This window comes from Canis lupus, chromosome 12 (assembly GCF_048164855.1).
Source record: "Canis lupus baileyi chromosome 12, mCanLup2.hap1, whole genome shotgun sequence".
In the NCBI taxonomy this organism is placed as follows: Eukaryota; Metazoa; Chordata; class Mammalia; order Carnivora; family Canidae; genus Canis; species Canis lupus.
Window position 1 is genome coordinate 52,299,809 of NC_132849.1, and position 27,499 is coordinate 52,327,307.

Sequence of the window (27,499 nt, forward strand, 5' to 3'; positions counted from 1 at the left end):
CACCACAGGCATAAGGATGAAGCACATAGCATTGCTTCCACAAATACAGGCTAAATGCGAAATAGTATGCCTAGCTGTCTCCACCTGAGCTGATGAAAAGTACCTTTGCTTTATCCAACCCCCCCCCCCCCCGAAAAATAGTTGGAGGATTCTGGAGCTCGCTCAGTTTTACCCTTGGAAGTAGACTTGATTCTAGTCCAGACTTTGTTTTTTGACCATTGCCTCCAAAGAAAAAGTCATTACACAGCTACAGTAGAATATTCATTCCCTGGACCTTTTTATAGAATTCACTGGGGCAAAGGTTTTCTCGTCAAACCAGATGATTATAACGAGCACAGAAGAGGCTGGAATCTCTTCTCCAGACTGTGGCTGCACACGCACATCAGATTTTCACAGTATGTATTATTCTTTGACTTCCCCTGACTTCTTCCTCTCCCACCAGCTGGCTTGCTTGGTATTTAGGCAGCTGAGCTGCAGCAGCTCAGATTTCCTCTTTCTGCTTGGAAGACTCTAAGCCTTCTCAGCATAGCTCCATCTTTGTATTGTGTAGGATTGACCACCAGTTACGAAAGAATGCTCTAGATTTCCCTGGGGATATAAGCAGGGGCGAGTGCATGTGAATCAGCATTATGATGTCTTAGTTCTTCCCATTATTTTCCTATTCCCAGTTTAAGTGGAACTATTTTAGGATATCTCTGGAGGCAGCTTTGCCAGCAGAATGACCACAGAGGACATTAACAACAGGTGGTGTTTGTTGAAAGTTTAGCTGCTATCTGGTGCTTCAGCGGGCATTGGACATACGCTATCTCATTTAAAACATAAGCAAACTCTGAAGGTCAGAGAGATTAAGAAGCTTCCTCAGGATCACACAGCCATGATGTTGCCAGGATTCATGCCTAGGTTTGTACATCCTGCATTTTTTTCTTATAACTATGCTATATGCTATTAGTAATGTCAAACATAATATCATGAGGAATCCTCAGGTTATGAAGCTAGTCACATTCTCCCCTTTGCATTAGGCAGTGAAAATAATTAAAGCATCCCAAGATTAAAAAACCAACAAACAAATGGTTAAGATACTAGAGAATTAAGGTGCCTCTGGATGCTGCTCTTGACATTGAACAATTTTATCTTTATTTTATTATTTAGCTACAAATGGTAGCAGGTTCAAATATTTCCTCTTGCTCGGGATATAATTTCCAGAGGGTGTTCTTTGCAAGGGAACTGAACTGAATGCCATTAAACGGCAATTACCATGAGCTCCTGCTCCTGCAGCATCATATTTAATAGGGGTTCACAGGAGTTTGTCATAATGATGTGAGATAGGGTTTTGGTTTTTGCTTAATTCCAAAAAAGAAAGTGTGTGCTTTTAAAAATCCACCAAAGAGTGTTTAATAACAATGTTCTGATCTCCAGTGAACAGATGATGCTGATTTTAAAGAGACAATGCAACTGCAAAGAAAATGCAATTGAAAAAAAAAAAAAAAAGAAAATGCAACTGAGAGACAGGAAGCTCGGATTGGAGAGGAGAGCTATATAGCATTTATGTAGTTGGGGTACCCTGTAGTTTCCCAGAATGCTGAACAAATACATTTTGTGCTTTCTTATCTAAGCAACAAATTGTACCAAATATGAAACACAAGCCTAGAAAATGAAAGGAACCTAGTGAACAAGTCATTTAAGAGATATCCTTCTTTTCTGTGTAATTCAGTTGTGAGCAAGGGTGGTCCTCTCTGATCTTGGTGTTTATTTCATACCTGTGATGATCCAATGCCCTGCTGAAATGTTCACAAATTTATGGGTGAAGAAGGCTCAATGTTGTCATACTTCAGTCATCTTCCAAGCTGAGTGGTAAGTTGGGAACTATTTCTTAAAAGCAGATTGCTTACTTATATGAAGGTATATGGTTATTCTCTAAAACGTGAAGGGATTTCTGCTCTGGTTATAAGATGCTGAGTTATAAGGGCATACATTAGAGCCATTTTCACTGAGGGCAGGGTTAGCCTGAGTGGCTCTGGGCCCCATCCAGAGCCATCAGCTTTTCAAATTACTTGGTAAAATGATCCAAGCAGAATATCCATATGTGGTGTACCTTGCCTCTTTATCTAACGATGTCTACCAAATACCACACTTTTTTTCTAAGCAACTTGCTGCCCCTCTGTTCTGTCACCATAATGTCTTTGATGGAATGAATCAGCATGATGTCCAACAGGATTGTGAGGGGTTGGGGAGTTGACACAGAATTAATTGTGTTGGCACAGAACTGGGGAGTTGACAACCCAGAGTTGTCATTCCTAGGACATTATCTCCCACCAAATGAAAGTAGACTACATTTAGTGTCCTTTGTTTATGGGAATGGATAAAAATACATTTGTTCTATCAATTGCTGCAAACGAGGTAGTGATAACTCCACTAAGGAAACAACCTGGCAAGAAGCTGCAATAGCCGTTATCACCAATTTTCTAATTCCATCAGTGTTTTGCACTGGCCAAAGTGGAGTTGAACGGGAGGTCTGTTAGGAATCATCACACATGTGTCTTTTCAATATTTTATGGTGGCATCTCTATGGTTCCCCCAGGGATCAAATATTTCTTTTAAGTTATATTTTCGAAGAGATGGGAGGTAATGTCAATGCTTTCATTTGGTCTTTCAAATCATAGTAGTTCTTTCTATATAGGTCAAGATCCATAAGAGAATCCTACAAGTTGGAATCAGCACTGAGGTTCTACACATTGTTGAGAATATTTATTCCAAATATAAACTTATAACCTGAAGTATTAGCCATGGGATAAGGTAGACATCAGTAAGATTCTGTTTGAATAAAGGATCAAGGGAAAATAATCTATAGTTGTCACCATTATATTGTATAGCAGTTGACTCTATTATCTTATTGGATCCTTGCAATGATTAATGATAATGGATGAGAAAATGCTTTTCTTTGTTTTGTTTTGTTTTGTTTTTTTATTTAAGTAGCTCCATGCCCAGCACAGAGCCCACCATGGAGCTTGAACTCATGACCCTGAGATTAAGATTTGAGCTGAAATCAAGAGTCAGATGCTTAACTAACTGAGCCACCCAGGCACCCTGAAAAAGAGCTTTTTAAATATCAGTTTCTCTCCCACCACAATGTTATAAATCTCTTGAAGGCAGGAATTAGGTTTTATCTATGCCTGTGCTGCCAAATGTGTCTGGCATATAGCTTGGCTCATAGAATTGGAAATCAGTAAATGTATGTTGAATTGAATCGAATAAACTTTACATTGCATATCCAGATTCCTCCTAGCATTAGAGAGTGGTGAATATGACATGAATGTGGTATTGGAATAAAGGAAACTAGATAATCTTGAGAAATATTTCTGTCAAAACTTGACATGTTCTGTAATACATAGAAAAAGGACATATTTGATGAGAAAGTTTAAATCTAATCTGTCCAAGCTTATAGAGCTAGTAAAGGGCTGACATTACTAGCTCAGTGACTTTGGCACATCAGTGAATTCACCCAAACGTTAGTTACTTCATTTGCTGAGTCATTGTAAGAAGGTGATGAACACCAAGTACTTAGTGTCAAACAAAGTCCCTGGCACGGTAGATGGCAGGTTATAGATGATGTTGTTATTGGTAAACTGCTGCAGGAGAGACCTTTACATTCACCAGAATTATCAAGATTGGAGATTTTGCTGCTTTTAAATATTTGGCCAAACACTCATATCTTGCTCTCTGGCACTCTCTTACTACCTCCATGCAGATCTTTTTCCATTCTCCTTTCTTCTCTTGATGTTCTTTCTTCTACTGAAAGATTACAACTTTCATTTTTATTCAGTGTTCTCTGAAAGTGTGCTTGGCCTTCACTAGACATTTAATCCTGAGGAATTAAAGTCCAAGAATGACTCTGGCCAATGAGGATCAGGAGTTGGTGAATTAATATTCCGGCTTCCGGGATGCCTGGGTGGCTCAGGGTTTGAACAGCTGCCTTTCGCTCAGGGCGTGGTCCCAGAGTCCTGGGATCTAGTCCCATGTCGGGCTCCCTGTCTGGAGCCTGCTTCTCCCTCTGCCTATGTCTCTGCTTCTCTCTCTTTCTCTAGGTCTGTCATGAATAAATAAATAAAATCTTTAAAAAAATAATATTCTGGCTTCCTTGCCTATCAGTAGGATAATTCTGAGATATGTTTTACATTCTAGAAGGTCCTCAGTAGATTTGTGCCTTGTGCTATTTATTAGTGCATATTTATAGGCCTTTCTCCCATTTATAAGTCACTTATCCACCCCTTAAATCACTTATCAGGACCACCTTTCAAATATACTTCTTGAAATATGAAGTTCTTGCCTCAAAATCTGCTTTTAGGAGAACTCCCCCCAAAATACATGTCCTGCCTGGTCATCCTACTCTGATCTTATTCCTTAAAATCTAGTGGATATGACCAGGCTTATTTGTAATACAAACATTGTACTGATTTTACTTCAGAAGATCATTTTATCTCCAAGCTTAAAGGATACTTCACCATCATCCTATATTGATGCTATAACGTTTCAGAACAGGCATTGATCTGATGAGATTACTTCTTAGTAAGATCATCTGGAGGCAAGGTGAAGGCTTTGTTTAAAGAGACCAGTGAAAAAGAGGTGAGTTTGAGTTTTCTACATTCTTTTTTTTTATTTAAGATTTTATTTATTTATTCATGATAGACATAGACTCCAGGACCGCGCCCTGGGCCAAAGGCAGGCGCTAAACTGCTGAGCCACCCAGAGATCCCTGAGTTTTCTACATTCTTGACAGAATCCCCATGAAAGACGAGGAGGACCTGAACTAGGGCTGGGGCTGTGGACGTGTAGATTAGACAACAGACATGATACAAATCTAAGAAGTTGAACTCATAGTAACAATGCCCTGTCTTTTCTTGAACTCTGTGTTCCAGAGTCATTAAGATTTTACTCTACAGAACCAAGCCCCTGGTTTAGGAGATGGAGGTTGCTAAAAATTCTAGACCTGTAGAGTCTTTGCAAGGACACTGAGCCCCAGCACTCAGAGAGGAGGCAGCGTGATCCAGAAGAAAGAGCTGTGGGTGGTAAAGCTTTTAGATGAGGAAGCTGAAAACAACAGAGAGGAAGTGGTATATTCAAAGTCCTGCCTCCTGAAGTGTGGGTGGGAGCTGAGGTGAAACTTCTGTTATTGGCTCCTGGTACTTTGTTCTGTCCAGGACTCTCTGTCAATGGATGATCTTTGGGGAGAACTTGGATCTTCAGCCTTGATTTTTCTTCTATTTGGTTTGTATTTACTAGAACATTACTGGTCATAACATATAATTTCCTTTTGACTTATTATTAATTTTTTTTAAGATTTTATTTATTTGTGTGTTTGTGTGTGTGTGTGTGTGTGTGTGTGTGTGTGAGAGAGAGAGAGAGAGAGAGAGAGGCAGAGACACAGGCAGAGGGAGAAGCAGGCTTCCTACAAAAGGCCTGATGTGGGACCCGATACTGGATCCTGGGATCATGCCCTGAGCCCAAGGCAGACGCTCAACCACTGAGTCCCCGGGGCTGCCCTATTATTATTAACTTAAAATGATTTTTTACCAAACAGTCCTTGAAAGTGTTATACCCCACACTGATTCATTGATGATAACACATAAACCTGTTTTTATCTCGTGTTATTTTATTTCTCTAAGAGAAATAACATTATATTCTTTGATTCTTACAACTTCCTAGAAATGAAAGTGGAATAGTTCTTTTCCCTATTTTATAGAGACAAAGACTGAGTAACAGAGAACACACTTGGTTGGGAAAACATCTGGAGCAGGAGACGGCCTGATTGGAATTCGGATTCTGTCACTTGTTCTAGGAAAATTTATTAGCCTCCTTGTGACTCAGTTCTCTTACTTGAGAATTAGATGAAGATTAAATATATCAATGTAGTTCAAAGCACTCAAAAGAGTATCAGGCATTATTATCATCCCACCAGTAGTTGTTGAGGAAGCAGTAACTAACAAGGTCAAAATCTTACAACCAAATACAAATGCAGGAGATTTTAAATAGTTCACTCTAAAAATGTACTTCCTAGAGCTTGGGCCCACTTTATTTTCTTCAGTGAGTGATCAAGTCAGAGGTGATTTCTTATGGGTTGGGGTGGCCTCTGTGCAAAGCTTCTCTGTTGGCATGCATGGGGTCCTTTGCAGTATAATCACTGGCCTGATGAATTGCTGTATTCTTTTTTTTCCTTTAAAGATTTTATTTATTTTTATTTGAGAGAAAGAGAGAAAACACAAGCTGGTGGTTGGGGGGGCAGACAGATTAGCAGCAGACTCCCCACTAAGCAGAGTGTCCAATATGGGGCTGGATCCCAGGATCCTGAGATCATGACCCAAGTGAAGGCAGATGCTTAACTAACTGAGCCACCCAGGAGCCCTGAATTGCTGTACTCTTTTCAAGTGATTTAGCCAACACATTCCCCCAAATGTTGACAAAGCATTACTTCCCAGTCACTTCCCAACCTTGCTGCCACTATCTACCATTTCAGGAAAACAGAGAGCTTATAGGGAGCAATGTACAATTATTTGTAGGAATTAGATGGCTGTATTTGAACCAGAAAGCCCAAATTCATGGATAAGAGACTCTCTCTCCATCTGTCTCAGTCTCTTTCTTGCATATAGAACAGAGTTATGGATGTGAGATGAAACAGTACCTATCGATGTGAAATTTATGGGGAGAATTTTAATAAATATGCATATATTTAAAGTGTCATTTATTGATGAAAACAGAGATAAATTAAGTGAAACTAATTTGCACAGTTTGTGGTTTGATAGTGGGAAATTAACAGTAAAAATATGGAGTCTTCTTAGCATAAGTGTATTTTTGGTCTTAGGAGTATCTTGGTTTACATTATGTTGGTAAATGTATAAATCTTACCATTCGTCATCACAAAATATGGAATATGTCTGGAAAGTTGTGTTTGGAGGATGATAGACTTTCTTTGAATCAATGCAAATGATTTTATTATGGTAGAGTCAGGATTTGTCTTATTTTTATGAATATATTATATTTTTATTTAAGTTTATAGATTCAGAGTTTTTATTAAATTGACTTGATGTCATTTTGTAGATTATTTCTCCCTTTAATATTATGGTGAAGTCCTTTTGCTTTAAGCTCTGCAACTGCTATTTATATTTCTAGTGGGATATTAGACCTTGGAGTCTTCTAGAGTTTCTTTCACTGTAATTGTCTACTATTAAAAGACTGAATTGTTGGTCTGAGAACATTGAGCCTTGTTGTGTGTTACAGTTTGATATCCATCTCATAAAAACTGCTGAAAATCAATCTTCAATTTGCAAATACTTTGGATTTGAGGCATCGGCTTGTGAGAAATTTGTATCATTTTTGGCAGTTCTCTTTTATATAATAATGGCAAATCAATATCAATTGTTATATTATTTTCTATTTCTTTAAAAATGTTGGAATATTCAATTGGTTGTCGTGAGACTTGGGATTTAGGCTTAAATTTGTCTTTAGCTCATTTTGGTGATCTGCTTAACCTGTGTGTCTTGATGTCTTTACCTCTAAAATGAAGAGAAAAAGGGGTTGGGTCAGACTAGAACATCTCAAAGATTTCTTTTCTTTCTTGTGCTCTGATCTTACCAATGGTATACTTTGGACTACATTTGTCAGACTTAGGTTGTTATGATGATAATGGATTTGTTGAGGATAGAAAAGAGAATGAATTGGAGGAAATGGCTCAGGTCAGATGGGAGCTAGGGAATTAAACCATCTATAGAAGAATATTTGAGTAAAGGCTACCTGATGGTGCTATACATGGGCTTGGCAAAAGTGGCTATAGTAGGTATAGTAATATGTCACTAACAGGATTGGGGAGGAAAAGTGGGGGCAAATTCTAAGAAGGAGCAATGCAGAAAAAAATCATACTCAGTAGGTCATATTTAGGGCTAGGTGATATAGAAGTATGGCTTTGGATGTGTGGGCATACAAAGAGGCAAAAAGCAAAGTCTAGGGGGATAGGTTGGAGGAGCATGAGATAAAAGATAGAAAATGTTGCAACTGGGAATCTATAGGGTTGCCTGACGCTCATCCCTATCATACGGACATTGGGTCTGCTGGCAAAAAATTTTAATTTAAGCTACCAACTTTAGGTGTCATTGTGTGTAAAAGTAAGCATGTCTTCTTAGGGATTGTGAATGAAATTAGGGGGGGAAGAGTGATCAGAACCACCATGTATTAGGTGCCTCATCTTTTTCTGCAAGACCTTAGTGCTTTTTTTTTCTTTATTTCTACCAGTCAGAGAGAATCAGAGAAATGATGGAGGAGGAGGATAAGTACTTAAGGAAGGAGATTTTAGAAACTGAAAGGATCTGTTTTAGCTAGGATGGGAAAGATGTTTCCTTGGTTACAGATCTTTATATGTGGTAGAATTATGGTGAAAACACTTTAAGGAAAATTACTTGATTGCTGAAAGGTATCAGAGTTTTTCAACAAATATTTTATTGAATAGAATGGATTGAGCACCTGCTATGTGCAAAGCTTTGAACTGAGTGCTCTAGGGGATATGAAAAATTATACTTCATTGTTCTAATCCTTTAGGAGTTCATACTAGAGATGGAGAGACAAAGCACAGCAAACAATGATTAAACGATAAAGTAAGATTTAAATATCCATATAGAATGCTGTGGTATCCAGAGGAATTCTCTCCCTTCACCTCTGAGTTTGGGTCAATTGAGAAATATGCTAAATATAATGCATATTAGGGCAATAGATTACCTTTATTTCTAGTAGATAAAGGCTGGATTGAAGTACACACACTTTAGCATAGATCCCAGTAGGCAGCCTGAGATTAAAAGTCTAAAATTGACTTATACTCTTAGCTGCCCAGTGTCTCTTTCCCCATGGAACAGAGAGGAGCCACTCTTTGTGAGAGAGTTCATTTCCAAGAAGAAAAGAGAGGAGTTGAGTCTATAATTATAAGTGTATTCTTCCCTACTTTGTCTTGAGATGAAGTGAATAGAGGTAGAGAGATGTCAATAATTAAACTCTTTTCTTGGGAAAGATTTACCCTGAGTGGGGGAAAAAGAAATTCCCTTAACAAAGGGTATCAGCATAAGAAACAAAGGAAGTCTATGCAAAGGGCTGAAGAAGGGACCATACTTTAGATGCTAGAGATAGAAAGAATTCTTGGGCCAAAGTATGTTGGGAGAGTTTTGTGGAAGGGAAAGGATTTGAGCTGGCTTTTCAGTGGTGATAACTTTTATTTAGCATGGAGAGGATCTTGCTGGTGGCAGTGGTGGGAATGATGTGGGCAAAGTGTTGAGAATACAAGAAAGGATGTGAACACCAAAGTAGGATGATGGCATTGGGAATGGAAAGAAACAGTAGAGGTAGGAAATAAGGAGATGCTATTGAAGGGAAAAAATGAGCTTAAGGGCAGGGGTCTGTGTTCTCATTTTCCTTTGGTGACCTTAGTGTGTCAATTAACCCGTCTAGGGCTTTCTCAGTTTCCTCCTCTGCAAGATGGGAGAGTTTCGATAGGTAGGCTCCTCTGGGTTTTGGTTAATTAGCATAGCCCGCCTCACTGGGAGAGGCTATAAAGATTGTCAGGTAGAACCAGAAAAGTGAAGACCAGAATAGAATAGGCACTATCCTTTTCTATTTTGGAGAGATAGAGAAGACTTTCAGTAGTCAGTGGAATTCTCTGAGAATGAGGTTGTGTTGTTTCTCGGGAGCTTGTGACATCTATGGGGGGAAACTGTCTCCATGGCACATTATGTAAACTGAATGGGGGAGAGGGGGTGGTAGTTCATGGTGAGGAAGCTCAGTTCAGACCCTTTTGGCTTTCAAGACCCAGGCCCAGGTCCAGGTGAGGAGCACTCCAGCTCAGGAGCCTGAGCCATACCTGAAATGGCAGAGAGCTAGGAGGGAGACCAGCAGAAGTCTTTCCTCACCTCTCCCCATGCCAGCCCACTGTAAAACAGATTTGTCTTGGGTTAAGGAGAGAATTTTCTCTTGCACTCTTAAGTTATGCATTGAGAACATTCTTTGGATCACTTGCTCTTTCCAAATTCATAAACTTACTAAAATTTTGCATATTTAAGGTAGAGACTGAGCTTCAATATCCTTTCTGTATTCTCCTAAATCATCAGTTTCATTGCTTTTAGTGCACTTTTTTTGGTGAGATTTTATTATACATTTTAAAGAAGCAGTCTTTTATGTCAGGTTAAAAAATGCACATATGTTCCAAGTGGGTCTCATTCTAAAGAAGAGGCAAAAGGGGCTAGGTGAAGGAAAACAATCCACTAAATAGTTATTTTCAAGCATGTTAAAATTAATACTGTGTGCATACATAGTCCATGGTACTTTTAATATGAACTGATACCTAATTTAGCTCAATTGCAAACAAATAACAATGCCTTTCTGATGTGCAGCACTGGGTGTTCTGATAAAGCTGGTTTTGCTGTGTTTATAGTTCATTCATTCATTTGTTCATTGTCAAATATCTAGTGAACCCCATTAGGCACTAAAGCCTGCGTTAGGTGCTGAGGATACAATGGTGAGCAAAACAGTTGAAATTTCTGCCTTTCTGGAGTCATTTTAGGATGGAGTGGAGGCAGAGGGGAGAAAATGTGAGCAAATGTTATAAATACATAATTAAAAACTATGAGACTTGCTATAAAGGAAAAGTATAGATGTCTCAGTATTTCTGAAGTGAGTAATGGATTTTCAAGGCCTGGGAATACAGACTCCTGTGCCCTGTGAGTTCCAACCTCGCTGTGTCAGGGCAGAACTCAATCCTTGATCCCTCTTCCAGAACATCCTGCCTTACCCTTCCCTCTTTTGTCAGTGAACTCCTGTCATCCCTGCAGTTCCAGCTCAAATGCCAGTGTCTCATTAGATGGTGCGACAAGGTTACTTTGAGCCTAGAGTGAAGATTGCCACTCCCAGTTTATTTCCAGCTGTTCCTCTAATAACCGTGTGACCTTAATATAGGCAGTGACCTGGCTCTGTGCTGACCTCTTACTCTGCTCCCCTTCACACAGGCACCTTTGTAAGCCATATTCAGTTCATCTAAAGCTATATCAGGTTATTTAAGTATAAATTAAAAATGAGGGATGTCATTGCCTTAAGTCACTTATGGCTGGAATTAAATGTCTCAGAGTCTTGCTCCTTGGCACTCAGCTTTTACTGTGGGATTTCAAACAAGAGCTGGGGGTGCAAGCGGTGGCCTCTCATGCTCGTGAGCTTCAGCACATCCCAAATTGTTATTTTAGTTCTGACTTAGGATGAATTCTTATTCTGACCTTCCTGTACTGGATTTGTATATGTGCCTAATATATGCCCAATAAATATCTGCAGAACTAGAAGAAAGAAGAAGAAAAAGGAAAAGAAAAAGAAAAAAATTAAATGGCTAAGAAATGACTATGGGAAAAAAAATATCACCTTCTAGAAAAAGCTGGTAAATAGTCAGGAGTTATCCTCAGGAAAGGACCTTCAGTGTCCCATCACAGGGAGATGGGACCACAGTCGCAGTACTCAAAGGGTTTGGACAGAGTACCCAAATATAGGCAGACACTAGCTTACCAACTCAGACTTGGAGTGTCTTTCCCAAGGGCTAGAGGCTTCTGTCTTGTGTCAAGGGATTAGGCTTGACGGGATGACCCTTTTCAGGATGGAGGATATGAGTAGGAAGTGTGGGTCACTCAGGCCCTTACTTGACAAATATAGATACTTTTCTGTGAAAACAAGTTTTATTCTGGAGGAGAAGGCACGAAGGTATCCTGAAGCAGGGACTGAGTGGGATATGAAATGGGAAAAAGTGAGGGATGGGTTTTTAGTAGTTTATAAATTGGCTTCTTACAGCTAAGCTCCAGCTGTTTTCCTGGGGTTTATTTTTCTTGGGGTTTCAGATACAGCTCAGCTGCATGGGATGTGTGGTTTCAGTTCTACCTGTGAGGGAGTGACCAAATGAACAAGTTTCTACCAGACAGCAGCTGTTGTAAAACTGGCTTAGAATCTTCTCATCGAGCCTTACCCCTTTGTTTTTTGCTAAGCCTCTCTCTTTACCCACTCTCTTCTTTGCTACCTTCATCTCTGTCCATCTCCCTTTGTTTCTCTCTCTTTTGTCTCCCACCCTTTTTTTTCTTCTCTCTTCCTGCCTTTCTGTCTCCATCTCTCTCTCTCTCTTAATACTTTTGTCAGTGCTGCATTATTAAGAGCCCAGTCAGTGAGCATCACGACCCTGCTTCTGCCATTCCTTCCACAGCACTGAGTGCTGAGCTATCATTTCCTAGAGAGCAAGCAGGCTGAGTGCTGCTGCATTGCAGTAGAACCATTTAAAGAACCTGAGAATACTGTGAGTGCATGTCATTCCCCTAGCCATTCACATGGGGGTGCCATGCAGGGGCTATTTGGATTTCAGGGAGCTCTGTGCACTGAAGCAGTAGAATGGAGGACTCACTCTACACTGGTTGCAGAACTGAGGTGTGTGTAGCTGCCTGTGGTTTGGAGATTGCACAGGGTGGCAGGAGATAGGATTCTGTATTGTTCCTACTCCGCAAATGGAAAGGAACAGCAGCTCAGAGGAGGAGCCGTGGCCCTTTGTATTGGGTTGTGTCTTTAGCCTCCTAGAAGGCACATCCCAGATAGTCTGAGCAGGTGCGAGTGGGGGGCAAGACTAGTAGAATCACTTCAGCATCTCATTATTAGTCAGTGTTTGTTGGGAACCTACTATGCATGAGATGCTGCTCTGGACAATACTGAGAAGAGACAGAAGAATTAAAAATGGCCCCCGTGACTTTCCATTTAAGGAAAAAGGCAGAGTAGGTTTTAACTAAAGCTGTGAGTGTTCAGTACCCAGCATGGGCTGCATGAAACCAGAAGGAGTCAGAAGGAGGAAGAGTGTGTGGGGAGGGCTTCCTGGAGGAGATGAGCCTGGAGGCAGAGGTCAGAGGATGAGACCTACCAGGCCACCTACAGACCTAGAGTCCAGGAGGCTTCTTCCTTGAGGTTGGCACTGCAGGAAGAGCTTCAATCATTAGCCCTTGTAATTCAGGAACCTTGTGCAAATGAGGCAGTCAGTATTAGTTTAAATGACAGACAGAGAGATTTTAGTATGCAGGGGAGGAAAACTTTTTAATTCTGCCCTTCTAGGTTCTTTGGCCTAATAATTAAATTGACATGAGGCAACTTAACAGGAGAAGAACAAATTTAATCACATACAAATGGGAACCCCATGAAGATGCGAGAAGCTCCTCAATAGACAATTGAGGTTTATATGCCATCTTTTTTTTTAATTTAAATTCAATTAGCAAACATATAGTACATACTTAGTTTCAGATGTAGTGTTCAATAATTTATCAAATGTGTATAACACCCAGTGCTCATCACATCACATGCCCTCCTTAATGTTATATGCCATCTTGAGCAAGGAGAAAGGGTAGGGCTTCAGTGGGGAGAAAGACAATCCACAGAAAGATGGGAAGAGCAAATGTTTGATAAATGAATGTTTGCTCTACTATGAGGAGAGGTCTTTTTGACATTAAAAAAAAAGTTATCTTTCATGATAGCTCTCTTCCAGGAGGTACAGGCCTCCTATCCAAATTGTATTAGGTAATGGAGAGGTAAAAAGCTCTTCTTGAGTCTGTTTGGTCTTAATTGTCTTCAGCTCAAAATAATCTGTATATCAGTGTGGCATATTCTAGAGTGGCCTACCCTGAATACCTCGAGTTATCACCTCTGAAACTTCTTTGGAAGTTTCATATATTAAAAGCTGTGCTGGCCAATTGCTCCATTATTTCACTGAATTATTTTCTTAGTCTTGAAAATAGATCAGTTTAATTTAACAGATGTGTATCATTTTAGGGGGTGGTGATAGAGCTGGGCTCTCAAAGTTAGATTTACATTGCTCAAGAAATCAGATATTTAATGAGGCATTTCTATTGAAACAAAAGAAAAACATGGTTAATGTTTGGAGCAAATTAAAAAATAGTTTCTGAGTTCTGAGGGTAACCAGTCCAGAAGATTTCTAGATGTCAGGCTCATAGCATCCTCAGATAGAATGAAGGCAGGCAGTGGCAATCTGGACAGATTTTCCTGGTTTGCAGTTTAAATGTCTCTGGTGATCTTTCTGAGTGGCCCACATAGCAACAGGCACAAAGATTATCTATACATAAACTGTTGTGGTGATTTCTCTGAAGTTTATATCAAGTTGTCCAAATTTAGTTTGTATGGGTTTGAGAAAAGGGCAGTGTTAGTTATTAATGCTTCTAAGTCAGAAGATTGGAAGAAAAAATGGAAACATTAGTTTGAAGAGTTGAAGAGTTGTGGCCAGATATTGAAGGAAAGTAGTTTAGTTTACTGGTAGAAAACAAAACCTCAAAGATAATTGGCAGAACTCGAATCTATTATCTACAAGTGTGTATTATAGTTTCTATTGAAACGTAATTTTTCTCTCCTATAATCACTCCTATTTCTATCAAAGACGACCATAATAAGACTAATTTGTTGCAAGTTACATCACTTCAATAAACTTGACCTGATTATTTATGTAAGTGCAGCAAGGGTAGCAATTAACCACATAGAATTTTAAAATCTGCTTTGCTGGAGTGTTCTTTAAGGAATGTGAGATTGGACTTCTAAACCCCTCTCTATGTTAAGAAGCCAACTCAGCAACTTGCCATTAGACTTTACCTGCAATACCTATAAATTTAATTCCTCTCTTCCTGAGACTACCAAAATATCCTGAGGTTCTTTTACCTACCAGGAAGTGACCCTCGTACTTGGTAAGGCTGCTGGGAACCCTGTAAGCAAGATACCAGGGCAATTTTTCCAAGGGGCTTTATTGGTTCCATAAAGTCAATGTTAGTTCCTTAAAGCTGTCTGGTCATGTCTGAGTTCATGCATATCTCTCCTAAACATAACATTCCAGGCAAAGCCTTGGTAATAGAACAAATGTTTCCAATTGTGTCCTGTTACAAGGAGAACAGATTCTTACTGAATTTATATAAATCACTATATTGCCATGAAAATATAAGAACATTCACTGAGAGTTTCTGAATTCTCAAGTAGGAAGAAACATATAAATATTTCATCTTACTTTAAATCATAGGTAGATTAAGAGAAAAGAGAAAACATTTCTTTAAATCTGGAAAAATAAAGCATTAAAGAACCAGCAATCGTTCAAACAAATAGTGATAACAATTATAATCATCCTCCTTAGTTCATTCAGTCCCCTGTATTAATTCCTGTTGATCTTGAATCTTAAGAAACTTTATGAAGTCATTCATTTCCCTATACCTGATTCAGTGGTATGATCTGAAAATTATCAGAGACCTGCATTCTAGAGTACAGGTCATTCTTTTCTATGAATCTTTTTGTAGATGAAGCACTGTTGCAAAAGCATCAGAGTAAAAACAGTAACGGTGACAGAAGACTAGAAATGGCCACAATTAAAGATCTGATTAGGGTTTATCACAATGCAATTGACAAAGAGATCTGTTTTATTTCTGTGACACATAACAATTTACGATAACTGGAATTAAGACTGATAACATTAGAGTAGGTACAATTTAACGTGATTATTCAATGCAATTACATTTAGTTCAAGGAACATTTATTGAGCAATATCTCTGTGCAGACTTGAGGACAATCCAGGGATAAATTCAGCCCAGCCTCTGTGCACAAGAAGCACAGTCTTGGTGGAGAAACTACGTCCAGCAGACTGTGAAAGGGGCTGGAACCAAAGTGTGGGGCTGTTGAAAAGATGAGGGTGTGGGGACAGCAGATCTCTGCTCCTTCCTTTCTGGTTGTCTAGTCTTTAGTAGATCATTTAACCTTAGGGACCTTTGATTTCTTTGGATGTAAAATAGAATTAAGAATGCCTTTTCCTCTCTTGATAAGGGAGTTTGAGAATCAAAGGGGTTAGTAGGTCTGAAAGCATTTAGCCAACTGTAAATTGATGCACACATCTGCATCATAACCACGTCCTTGAGTAGTGATATTATTAGCAATGCCTTAGCCTTATCCATGGTTTATGATTAAAATTTGGTCACCGCCGACACCTAACTTCAAAGCAGGTTATCTCTTAGCAAGCATTTTTATAGCCTTCTTTGAATTACCTATAAGGTCTAAGCAGAACAAAACTGGATTTCTTTGAAGAGATTCTATTACATCTTTTCAGTAACTTAAGATGATCTTTTCATATAATTTAGTTTGAATTTATGTTGTGATATATGTTATAGATGCAAGGTAAAAGAAACACATTTTTGTATAAAAAATTTTGACAGGTATTAGAGAAGAGAGGAAGAGAGGAAGGGAAGAAGATGGTTAAAAAAAGACAAAAAGAAGGAACACTGGTACATGAAGGAAATTATAAGCAATAGCAGAGATCCCAGACCATGGTTCTGGTCCTACTCTGCTTCAAGTACTTGTTACTTGACCACATCTCTCACCTCTTCTGAATCTTTTTTGGGGGGAAGGGGCTGAGATAACAAATGGTAGGGGTTATGATTTTTGCCAACTCCAACACTCATGATTTTAAACTTAAAGGGAAAGATAACTTCAAGCCATAATAATGAGCATTTTAACATCCAACATGGAGAGCTTAGGCTGGAATAAGAGACTCTGAATTTCAATCCAAGTTCATTTAGTGTCTTGGGTAAGTTTCCTTTAGTCATCGGCATTCTGAACAGTCCTCTGTTCAGAGTGGATGTAATTATGACTTACTGGGTATGTCCCAGAAGAGCCATGAGTTAATGTCTTTGAGACAGCCTGAACTGCTCAGATGAAAGGTGGCTCGCATAAATACATGGTTAGATGAGTCTGTTCAGAAGCTGCTGGGTTTAGAGAAATGCTGCTTCAGAAATGTTATTTGAAAAAGGCCGGGTAGAGGACAGGATGCCAGCACCAAAGAAGATATGAAAGAGAGAAAGTAAATCTACTGGAAAAAGAACAGGAAAGGTAAGGAATCAACAATACTGAAAAAAAAACAAAAACAAAAACAAAAACAAAAAACAAAAAACAAACAACCCAAACCCCAAAACATGAATCATCTTGGTTTTTCATAAACAAAAGAATGTTGATATGTTGTAGTCAAATCAACATGTGATATTGTTGGCATTCTTTCTTAAAGATGTTTAAAAGTTTTAAATGATCAAAATATTTCTAGAGTTATCTAGCATTTTCACTGCTGAATAAGTTTTCCTGCCAGATATCTCTTTTGTATGATTCTGGCCATTTTATTTTGTAGAGACTATGCATCTACTTTAAAAAAATTTGCAGGGCAGCCCCGGTGGCTCAGCAGTTTAGTGCCGCCTTTAGCCCAGGGTGAGATCCTGGAGATCCAGGATCTAGTCCTGGGTCAGGCTCCCTGCATGGAGCCTGCTTCTCCCTCTGCCTGTGTCTCTGCCTCTCTCTCTCTCTCTCTCTCTGTCTGTCTGTCTCTCATGAATAGATAAATAAAAGCTTTAAAAAAATAAAAAAATAAAAAAATTTGCAGTCTACAAATCAAAGCAAAATGGCTCAAGTAAAGTTAGGTGGGTTTGAGATGTTTGTGGCATTTTACTTACTAATTAAAAGATTCCAAAGATTCAGAAGAGAGAATGTGGATCCTCTACCCTGTAACATTGTATAATTTTTTAATGATCAAAGCTCATAAGTGGTAAAGTGCATAAATTATTTAAGTTCAACCCTCTGGCCATGAAATAAAACTAGAAATAAGAACAAAAAGTTGGGACGCCTGAGTGGCTCAGTGGTTGAACATTTGCCTTAGGCTCACGGCATGATACTGGAATCCTGGGATCCAGTCCCATATCGGGGTCCCCGCAGGAGCCTGCTTCTCCCTCTGCCTGTATCTCTGCTTCTCTCTGTGTGTCTCTCATGAATAAATAAATAATTTAAAAAAATAACAAAAAGTTAACAAAAATTTCAGTCCCTAAGAATGACAAACTATACCAAAACAAAACAAACTTTTTCAGTTAGTGCTGGGCCAGAGGGGAAAAAAAAATCAAGACTGAAATTACATACTGCACAGAAATTAATAAGAAGACTACAACATATAAAAACAGAATAAGACTAGGGTTATACATAGAGAAAATCAGTTGCATTTATTATACTAATAAAAAATCAGACAGCTAGAAAGTAGTGACCAACTTTCTACTGATCCAAGATTGCAAAAGATTCATTATAAGAAAATTACAAATGATATACACTTGGATTCCAAAATTAAAAGTCTGTTAAGTGGTAGAGCCAAATCATAGGTCCTTGTCCCCAGATACCATGTTCTTACTGATACATTCTCTGTGTCTCTTTAGGAATGGCTGGATGTTCATCTAAACACTTTGATCCATTTGGACTAAGAATAGAAAAACATTTCTGTTTTCTATCCTTATGAGAAGAGTCAGTGTCCAGGCTAACTCCCTGATGCTATTGAGAAGAGACACGTATGGAAGGCTATCAGCCGTGATTGTCATAGTGTTAGAACGACCACTTACTCTCATGTCTGCCTTATAATATGCTTCTAGAACTCTTGAGAGAGAGTGGCTACATTGGCCTCAAATCAGATGGGTGTTTTCTCTTCTATTAATTTTTTCTCATGAATGTTATTCATCCAGGAAATGCAATATCAGAACATTGCTCCTGGCTAGGATGGTGTATGCCTGTTGGGGAGAGAGTCCTTACTCTTAACCAGGCCTTATTATTTAGGGAGTGGCAGGGCAAAGAGATAAAATGGAATTGTTCTCTGCTTTCAGTCCAGAAGGAGGAAGATATAAACAGAATATTGTACTGCAGGGCAGAATGACACAGTGCTAAATAGATGTTTATCAACAGGTGAAAACAATCAAGATTGACTGAGGAATAAAGACTCAGGGATTTGGCATCATAAATGGGTCTTTACAGATGAGAGAGATTGGATTTGGCAGTTAAGTGAGGTAAGTCAACAGCTTGTGCAAAGAATCTAGGTGTGACTTTCGAGACCAGGCTATGAAAAAAGCAAGCACATTTGAGTTTCAATCTGTTAAGGTCAGGTTCAAGAATGGAGATAGATACAGGTTCCCTTGGAAAATGAATTCTTTGATGGTGATAGTCAGCCTATATATCTATGTCAACATCACCCTGGCTGGTCATTTGGGACCTTTCTAGGCTCCTGTTTTTTTTACTTGGGGAGCTTTAAATCATTGCTCCTGAAAAGTCACATCAATTCCTAATCTCTCTTGTGTATCTGTTCCTTGGGACCAGACAGAAAAGCTTTCTCTAGGTGACCCCCAAAATTTGATCCCCCAGTACGAGCATAGATAATACAATGTTTACGATAATACAATTATCGTGTTACATGATAATACAATGATAAAATATGTGTGGACATGGCTGGGCTACAGGGGAGAAGGTTCTCTTGCCATCAGACATTCTTCTGCTGAAACTCAGACAGGGGAGCTCAGACATCCTGAATTGTGTTGATGCCTCCCGGGCTCTGCATAAGCCAATAGATGCTGACAAATGACTCAGGTGCTTTGCTGTGAAATGAGCATTATGATTACCTGAAGTATTATGGCCCTGTTTCATCAATGTTTGAAAGCCACATTTGTGTTGGCCAGCTTACTTTGGCTTTGTTGGTGGACAACCATTTATCATTCTGGATCATCTGGTGTAGAAATGCCTTTGGTGGGTGGGGGTTTCCCATTTTTGGGGCAGAATATGCAGGCAATTTATGTGAAGTATAGGCATTCACTTATCATGGAAACATATACTTATCTAGGCTATCTGATTTGAGAAAGACAGCTTGGACTCCTACTGTGGAGAACCCTGAATACTACAGTAGGAAAAGAAATTTGGACATTCATCATATTGTAGGCCCTAAAAAACTTGCAAATAGGTAAGTTACATTCTCAGGCCTAACATTTAAGAATATTCTTTCTGAATGAAGACATTTAGTGAGTCCCTATTATGTGCTATGTTGCACATACTACTGATCCCCGTAGTAAGTATGGGGGATACTCAGGAAAAGAACAAGTTCCTCCCCTCAGGTTGTTCTCAATCTAATTTGGAAGACAGACAAGTGAATCACAGGTTGCAGTTTGTGTGTTGGGTATGGTTGTAGGTATAAGTAAACCTCTGCACTGTATGAGCACAGAGTAGGGACTTCGGAGACAAAGGGGATGAGAGAAAGCTTTCTGGATGAGATGGCATCTAGGTCTTTGAGTGGAACTTAGGTAAATTCAAGAGGAGGAGTGAAGAAGAAGTCACAAGAACACTCTAGGCCTGAGGACCCTCTGGTGTCAGTGTTAGGTTAAGACAGATGTTGTGGGGACAAGGGTACTGCCTGGAAGTAGCAATTGAATGAGTTCAGGTGGGGAGGGTCAGCACTAGGGCAAAAGTAATAGGGTGGACAGGAAAGGCCAGATGAGGCCAGAAGAGGCGCAGTCAGCATTTTTCTCTCAACCATGGATACTCTGGTCTCTGATCTTACAAATTTATTTCTTTCCTTTTTTTGTTCAATTGTTATACCTCTGACTTTAGGCTAGCAGATAGATATTGTTCACTGAAATTGCCATATAGGCTTCTGTTCTAGAACTTTCCTTAACCATCAATTTGCAAAATTTTATAAGCTCATATCATTTCTAAAAACAGATTATCCCCCTAAACCTCTTATAGGCCTCTTTGGCTGCTTCTCAAGCTGGCATCTACATGGCCATACAGAGCTGTCTTCCACATCCTTTATTTTGGGGTAAGTAGAGCCCATTTCCACTGTTTGCTGACTTTTTTTTTTTCTCTCTGAGCTTCTTATGTTTTTAATGGTATTCACTCTTGCTCCTCAGTCTCAAGGGTCCTCATGCTCCATTCTCTGCCTGTTTTCAAAGTCTAAATCTCAAGTAAGAATCTAAAATGTGTACACCCATATACATATAGGGCCAGCACTTTTCCTTTCTTTTCTCACTCAGAAATTAGACAGTCTGTGGATGGGAGATGAATCGGCCTTTAATTTATGCTGTCAAGATAGTTTCCTGATCCACCTATGGATTTCTTGACCAGGTCAGTACTGCTGGTGAGAACATGCACCTCTGAGGCCCTGAGATAAACTGGACTAATAACCCATGGTATCATCTGATAACTGTGCCCTCCTCCTTCTGGAACCTTTTCTTGTCTCTAAAATAAGAGTGTTGTGCTAGGTCTGGCTCACACCTTTGTGACATTCTGTAATTTACAATGATTGCTTTCTAGCCTGTCTAGCATCTAGAACAGGAAGTCCTGGCAAGTAACTTGTATCATATACAGGATTTTCTTTGATCAGTGATATACATAAGTGAACAGATGTACAGATATAAAAAAGGTGTGATCAGCCACATTAGGTTTATTCTGTACATCAGTGGAGTGAGCACAAGATAGGTAGAGCCTCCCCCAAACCAACTTGTCTATGGATGATTGAAATGGCTTTAACAAGAAACAGAATTTTTACTTGATGGGTTGAAAATCAGCTAAGGAGAGGAGAGAGACTTCAGACTTCAGTATTTGCACATCATGCAACTCATACCTGCTTAGGATCCCCATTAATAGGGCAGGCCAGCTGGACACTTTTCTGGAGCACTAGTGTATAAACATCATCAGAATAAAATGAGTAAATGTATTTCCACTCCTCCTGACACTGAAAATACTACCCAGTGGAAATTTGTATCACTCTTTAACTAGAAGAAGTAATAGCTCCATTGATTATTCTGCAACATGGCACATGCATTCATCCTTGACATACAGAGTCAGCTGAAATTTTGAAAGTAAATAATGCAAACTTGCTTCAATTTTTTGGGAATGAACGATTTATTATGTTATCTAAATTCCGTATTTTTAATATGCCTCTTGTAAAGTGTCAAGTTTGGAAAATTACAAGGATATAACCACAGGCTAGTGAGGAACTATTTTAATCATTCTGTTTTTCAGAAGCTGACTCTTTAGGCATTCGAGGTAGATCAGTAATTAAATCTGTTAATGTGTATAGTCTCTATTAGTAGAAGATTGCTTCTTGCCTTACTCCCACTAAAAAAAAAAAAAAAACAGTAAACAAATATTATAAGAATATTGGTTTGAAGGGAGTCCAAGGTTCCCAAATTTCTGTTTGTTTCTGATGCCTTGTGCCTGACGAGATATAGTTGACAACACCAGAGCCATCTTGACCTATGCTTCTGAGCAGCAGAACTGCCAGGGCCTGTAGTCTTCAGTCTCTCCGTTTCCCATTTGGCCTCCTGCACTTAGTTGCTGCCTCTCAGGGCAACATTTCGTCTTGACTAGAGTCTGATTTTCTGAGCATTCCAAGAGTCAGGGGGAATTCTTATCTGCCAACCTAATTTATCTTTAAAGACTTGCAATTAGGCTGTGTACTGTCCCTAAGCAGGTGCTTCCCATAGCCAACTTGGCATGGGCCACTGTGAGAGAACAGAGGTGAATACCAGCAAGTCTCATGCTCTTGGGGATACTTACATTTCTTCTCTAAAACAATAATGTGAAAGGTTTATTTGTATGTTTTTATCTGGCCACGAGGGTATTTCTGAGTTCATATTCATTTCAGATATTGAATGGAAAACTCTTTAGGCAAGTCCCTGTGCCAGGTACTTTAGGGATTCTTGAGAAAAATGAGGTGCTGCTTTGTTCTCAAATGAGAATTTTGTTCTTTGTTAAAGAAATTCCCAGCCTAGGGATCCCTGGGTGGTGCAGCGGTTTGGCGCCTGCCTTTGGCCCAGGGCGCGATCCTGGAGACCCTGGATCGAATCCCACATCGGGCTCCCTGCATGGAGCCTGCTTCTCCCTCTGCCTATGTCGCTGCCTCTCTCTCTCTGTGTGTGACTATCATGAATAAATAAATAAAATCTTTAAAAAAAAAAAAAGAAATTCCCAGCCTAATGGGCATGTAGGATTGGAGACGGAGTATATTTTGTAGAATATGGGAGGCCCTACCCACTTCTATGAGTCTGCATTCAAAGGGGCAGTGTAATCACCACACAACTCAAAGAATGATGGACATGCAGGGTGGGAGAGATCATGTTACTTTGCAGGAAAAATAGGCAACAGGGAGGCTTCATCGTTGATAACAAAGAGCCATTTGAGCCATTTCTACAAGTTGGCTGGGATTTTAACTGGCAGAGATAAGCAGGGAAGCCAGAGCAGATAGGGGAAGAGAAATGGAGTATGAGGGAGAAAGATGCAGAGCTTATTGGAGAATGTTGTATGGCCTTTTGGGCAAAACAGGGGGTCAAAGTAAGGAGATAGTTGGAAATAAAGCTAAAGTTGTTGGTCTTAGCTACATTGTGCTGTGCCTTGGATCTGAGGAACTGGAAATTAATTTGGTAGTTAATGAGACTCATCAAATGCCTTTATGCAGAGATGTGATGGGATTAGAACTTCACATTGAGACTAATCCTGGAAGAGTGTGTAACATATACTGATGGAGTAAAGAAAGAAGAAAGAGATTAGTTAAGAGGTTCTTATGATCGCTCATTTCATGTCAGAAGTAATGGATGAGACAGTAGGAGTGCAGTTGCAAAGGAGATGATGGATTTAGGGGCCATAATCAAAAATAGAGTGTTTGGGAGTTTTCAATGGACTGAGATGATGTGGGGAATAAAAATTAATTCTAAGCAATTCAAACCTGGATAATGCAGCCTTGAAGGTTGGAGGATCATTTATGGAGTTTCACATTCTGCCTGGAGACTTCCATCTCTATCCCCCTCTGTTCCTTAATTGGAAAGATTTTTCTCTTCTGCATTCTCATATTTTGCTTATTATTCCATTTCAGCATTTGTAACGCTTTCTATCCTTTACATCCTATTTTATTTAGTGCCAATTTTCATTGTATGTCTCCATAAGGGCATGCTCTTAGATTTCTAACAAAGTACCTTATATTTAATAGTCTGCTCTCAGCTTTTACTTTTGTCAGGAGATTATTTTAAGATGGTGGAAAAGTTGAAGAAAGAATTCAGTTTCAATAGTATGTTTACTGAGTTCAGTTACTAGATTCAGAGGTGAATATAACATGGCCAGTCCCTCAAAGAGCCCCAGGAGTCATAGACTTACGTGTAAGTAACTGCCATATGTTGAGAAAAGATTTTAAAAGGGTCTAGTATGAGGTGCTATGGGGACACAATTCTGCCTCAAGAGAAGGGAGCCAAGTCAGGGAAGGCTTCTGGGCAAATTAGTAGTATCGGATGTAGACTAATATAAGAGATGCTTTATGGTGGAGGAGTACAAAATACAGGTGATGTTGTTCTTGGGCATAAGGATTCAGAGTAAAGGAAGAAACTGAAAATGAGAGATGGGGAGAGGCAAGGTCACAGGGTATCATAATATTCTGGAATTGACTGTGGAAAATGTTATTTTCCTGAATATATTTCTAAGTGCCTTGTTGCATTCAATCAGTTGTGCCAATGACCATCATCCTTACTCTTCTACTCAAAATAAGGGACTTAATAATGAGTTTGTGAAAACTCACTTTTGGATGGAAGATGTATTGGTTCCTGAGTTTGGGGAGACAGCTTCCTGGTCAACCTGTGATTTTCTTGAGTTAAGAATGCAGACTGAGGAAGGGTGAAAGGAGAAAAATATGGCTCTTCCTTCTAGACTTTATTTTTTTTTCTTTTTTTCTTTTTTTTTCTTTTCTTTTCTTTTTTTTTTTATTGGTGTTCAATTTACTAACATACAGAATAACCCCCAGTGCCCGTCACCCATTCACTCCCACCCCCCGCCCTCCTCCCCTTCCACCACCCCTAGTTCGTTTCCCAGAGTTAGCAGTCTTTACGTTCTGTCTCCCTTTCTGATATTTCCCACATATTTCTTCCCCCTTCCCTTATATTCCCTTTCACTATTATTTATATTCCCCAAATGAATGAGAACATATAATGTTTGTCCTTCTCCGACTGGCTTACTTCACTCAGCATAATACCCTCCAGTTCCATCCACGTTGAAGCAAATGGTGGGTATTTGTCATTTCTAATAGCTGAGTAATATTCCATTGTATACATAAACCACATCTTCTTTATCCATTCATCTTTCGTTGGACACCGAGGCTCCTTCCACAGTTTGGCTATCGTGGCCATTGCTGCTATAAACATCGGGGTGCAGGTGTCCCGGCGTTTCATTGCATTTGTATCTTTGGGGTAAATCCCCAACAGTGCAATTGCTGGGTCGTAGGGCAGGTATATTTTTAACTGTTTGAGGAACCTCCACACAGTTTTCCAGAGTGGCTGCACCAGTTCACATTCCCACCAACAGTGTATGAGGGTTCCCTTTTCTCCACATCCTCTCCAACATTTGTTGTTTCCTGCCTTGTTAATTTTCCCCATTCTCACTGGTGTGAGGTGGTATCTCATTGTGGTTTTGATTTGTATTTCCCTGATGGCCAGTGATGCAGAGCATTTTCTCATGTGCATGTTGGCCATGTCTAGGTCTTCCTCTGTGAGATTTCTGTTCATGTCTTTTGCCCATTTCATGATTGGATTGTTTGTTTCTTTGGTGTTGAGTTTAAGAAGTTCTTTATAGATCTTGGAAACTAGCCCTTTATCTGATATGTCATTTGCAAATATCTTCTCCCATTCTGTAGGTTGTCTTTGAGTTTTGTTGACTGTATCCTTTGCTGTGCAAAAGCTTCTTATCTTGATGAAGTCCCAATAGTTCATTTTTGCTTTTGTTTCTTTTGCCTTCGTGGATGTATCTTGCAAGAAGTTACTATGGCCGAGTTCAAAAAGGGTGTTGCCTGTGTTCTTCTCTAGGATTTTGATGGAATCTTGTCTCACATTTAGATCTTTCATCCATTTTGAGTTTATCTTTGTGTATGGTGAAAGAGAGTGGTCTAGTTTCATTCTTCTGCATGTGGATGTCCAATTTTCCCAGCACCATTTATTGAAGAGACTGTCTTTCTTCCAATGGATAGTCTTTCCTCCTTTATCGAATATTAGTTGCCCATAAAGTTCAGGGTCCACTTCTGGATTCTCTATTCTGTTCCACTGATCTATGTGTCTGTTTTTGTGCCAGTACCACACTGTCTTGATGACCACAGCTTTGTAGTACAACCTGAAATCTGGCATTGTGATGCCCCCAGATATGGTTTTCTTTTTTAAAATTCCCCTGGCTATTCGGGGTCTTTTCTGATTCCACACAAATCTTAAAATAATTTGTTCTAACTCTCTGAAGAAAGTCCATGGTATTTTGATAGGGATTGCATTAAACGTGTATATTGCCCTGGGTAACATTGACATTTTCACAATATTAATTCTGCCAATCCATGAGCATGGAATATTTTTCCATCTCTTTGTGTCTTCCTCAATTTCTTTCAGAAGTGTTCTATAGTTTTGAGGGTATAGATCCTTTACATCTTTGGTTAGGTTTATTCCTAGGTATCTTATGCTTTTGGGTGCAATTGTAAATGGGATTGACTCCTTAATTTCTCTTTCTTCAGTCTCATTGTTAGTGTATAGAAATGCCACTGACTTCTGGGCATTGATTTTGTATCCTGCCATGCTACCGAATTGCTGTATGAGTTCTAGCAATCTTGGGGTGGAGACTTTTGGGTTTTCTATGTAGAGTATCATGTCATCAGCGAAGAGGGAGAGTTTGACTTCTTCTTTGCCAATTTGAATGCCTTTAATGTCTTTTTGTTGTCTGATTGCTGAGGCTAGGACTTCCAGTACTATGTTGAACAGCAGTGGTGAGAGTGGACATCCCTGTCTTGTTCCTGATCTTAGGGGAAAGGCTCCCAGTGCTTCCCCATTGAGAATGATATTTGCTGTGGGCTTTTCATAGATGGCTTTTAAGATGTCGAGGAATGTTCCCTCTATCCCTACACTCTGAAGAGTTTTGATCAGGAATGGATGCTGTATTTTGTCAAATGCTTTCTCTGCATCCAATGAGAGGATCATATGGTTCTTGGTTTTTCTCTTGCTGATATGATGAATCACATTGATTGTTTTACGGGTGTTGAACAGCCTTGTGTCCCAGGGATAAATCCTACTTGGTCATGGTGAATAATTTTTTTAATGTACTGTTGGATCCTATTGGCCAGTATCTTGTTGAGAATTTTTGCATCCATGTTCATCAGGGATATTGGTCTGTAATTCTCCTTTTTGGTGGGGTCTTTGTCTGGTTTTGGAATTAAGGTGATGCTGGCCTCATAGAACGAATTTGGAAGTACTCCATCTCTTTCTATCTTTCCAAACAGCTTTAGGAGAATAGGTATGGTTTCTTCTTTAAACGTTTGATAAAATTCCCCTGGGAAGCCATCTGGCCCTGGACTCTTGTGTCTTGGGAGGTTTTTGATGACTGCTTCAATTTCCTCCCTGGTTATTGGCCTGTTCAGGTTTTCTATTTCTTCCTGTTCCAGTTTTGGTAGTTTGTGGCTTTCCAGGAATGCGTCCACTTCTTCTAGATTGCCTAATTTATTGGCGTATAGCTGTTCATAATATGTTTTTAAAGTCGTTTGTATTTCCTTGGTGTTGGTAGTGATCTCTCCTTTCTCATTCATGATTTTATTAATTTGAGTCTT

The 27,499-nt window shown here is 39.4% G+C and overlaps 1 long non-coding RNA gene across 1 annotated transcript in view; it reads left to right on the plus strand.

The window, feature by feature from the left end:
* The first annotated feature begins 579 nt into the window (after positions 1 to 579).
* LOC140600744 (uncharacterized) overlaps positions 580 to 27,499 on the plus strand; it is a 101,784-nt gene continuing 74,864 nt past the window's right edge. The window contains exons 1-2 of the long non-coding RNA XR_012003909.1: positions 580 to 900; positions 1,712 to 1,851. This is a non-coding gene — a long non-coding RNA (uncharacterized lncRNA). The remainder of the gene's footprint in view (positions 901 to 1,711; positions 1,852 to 27,499) is intronic.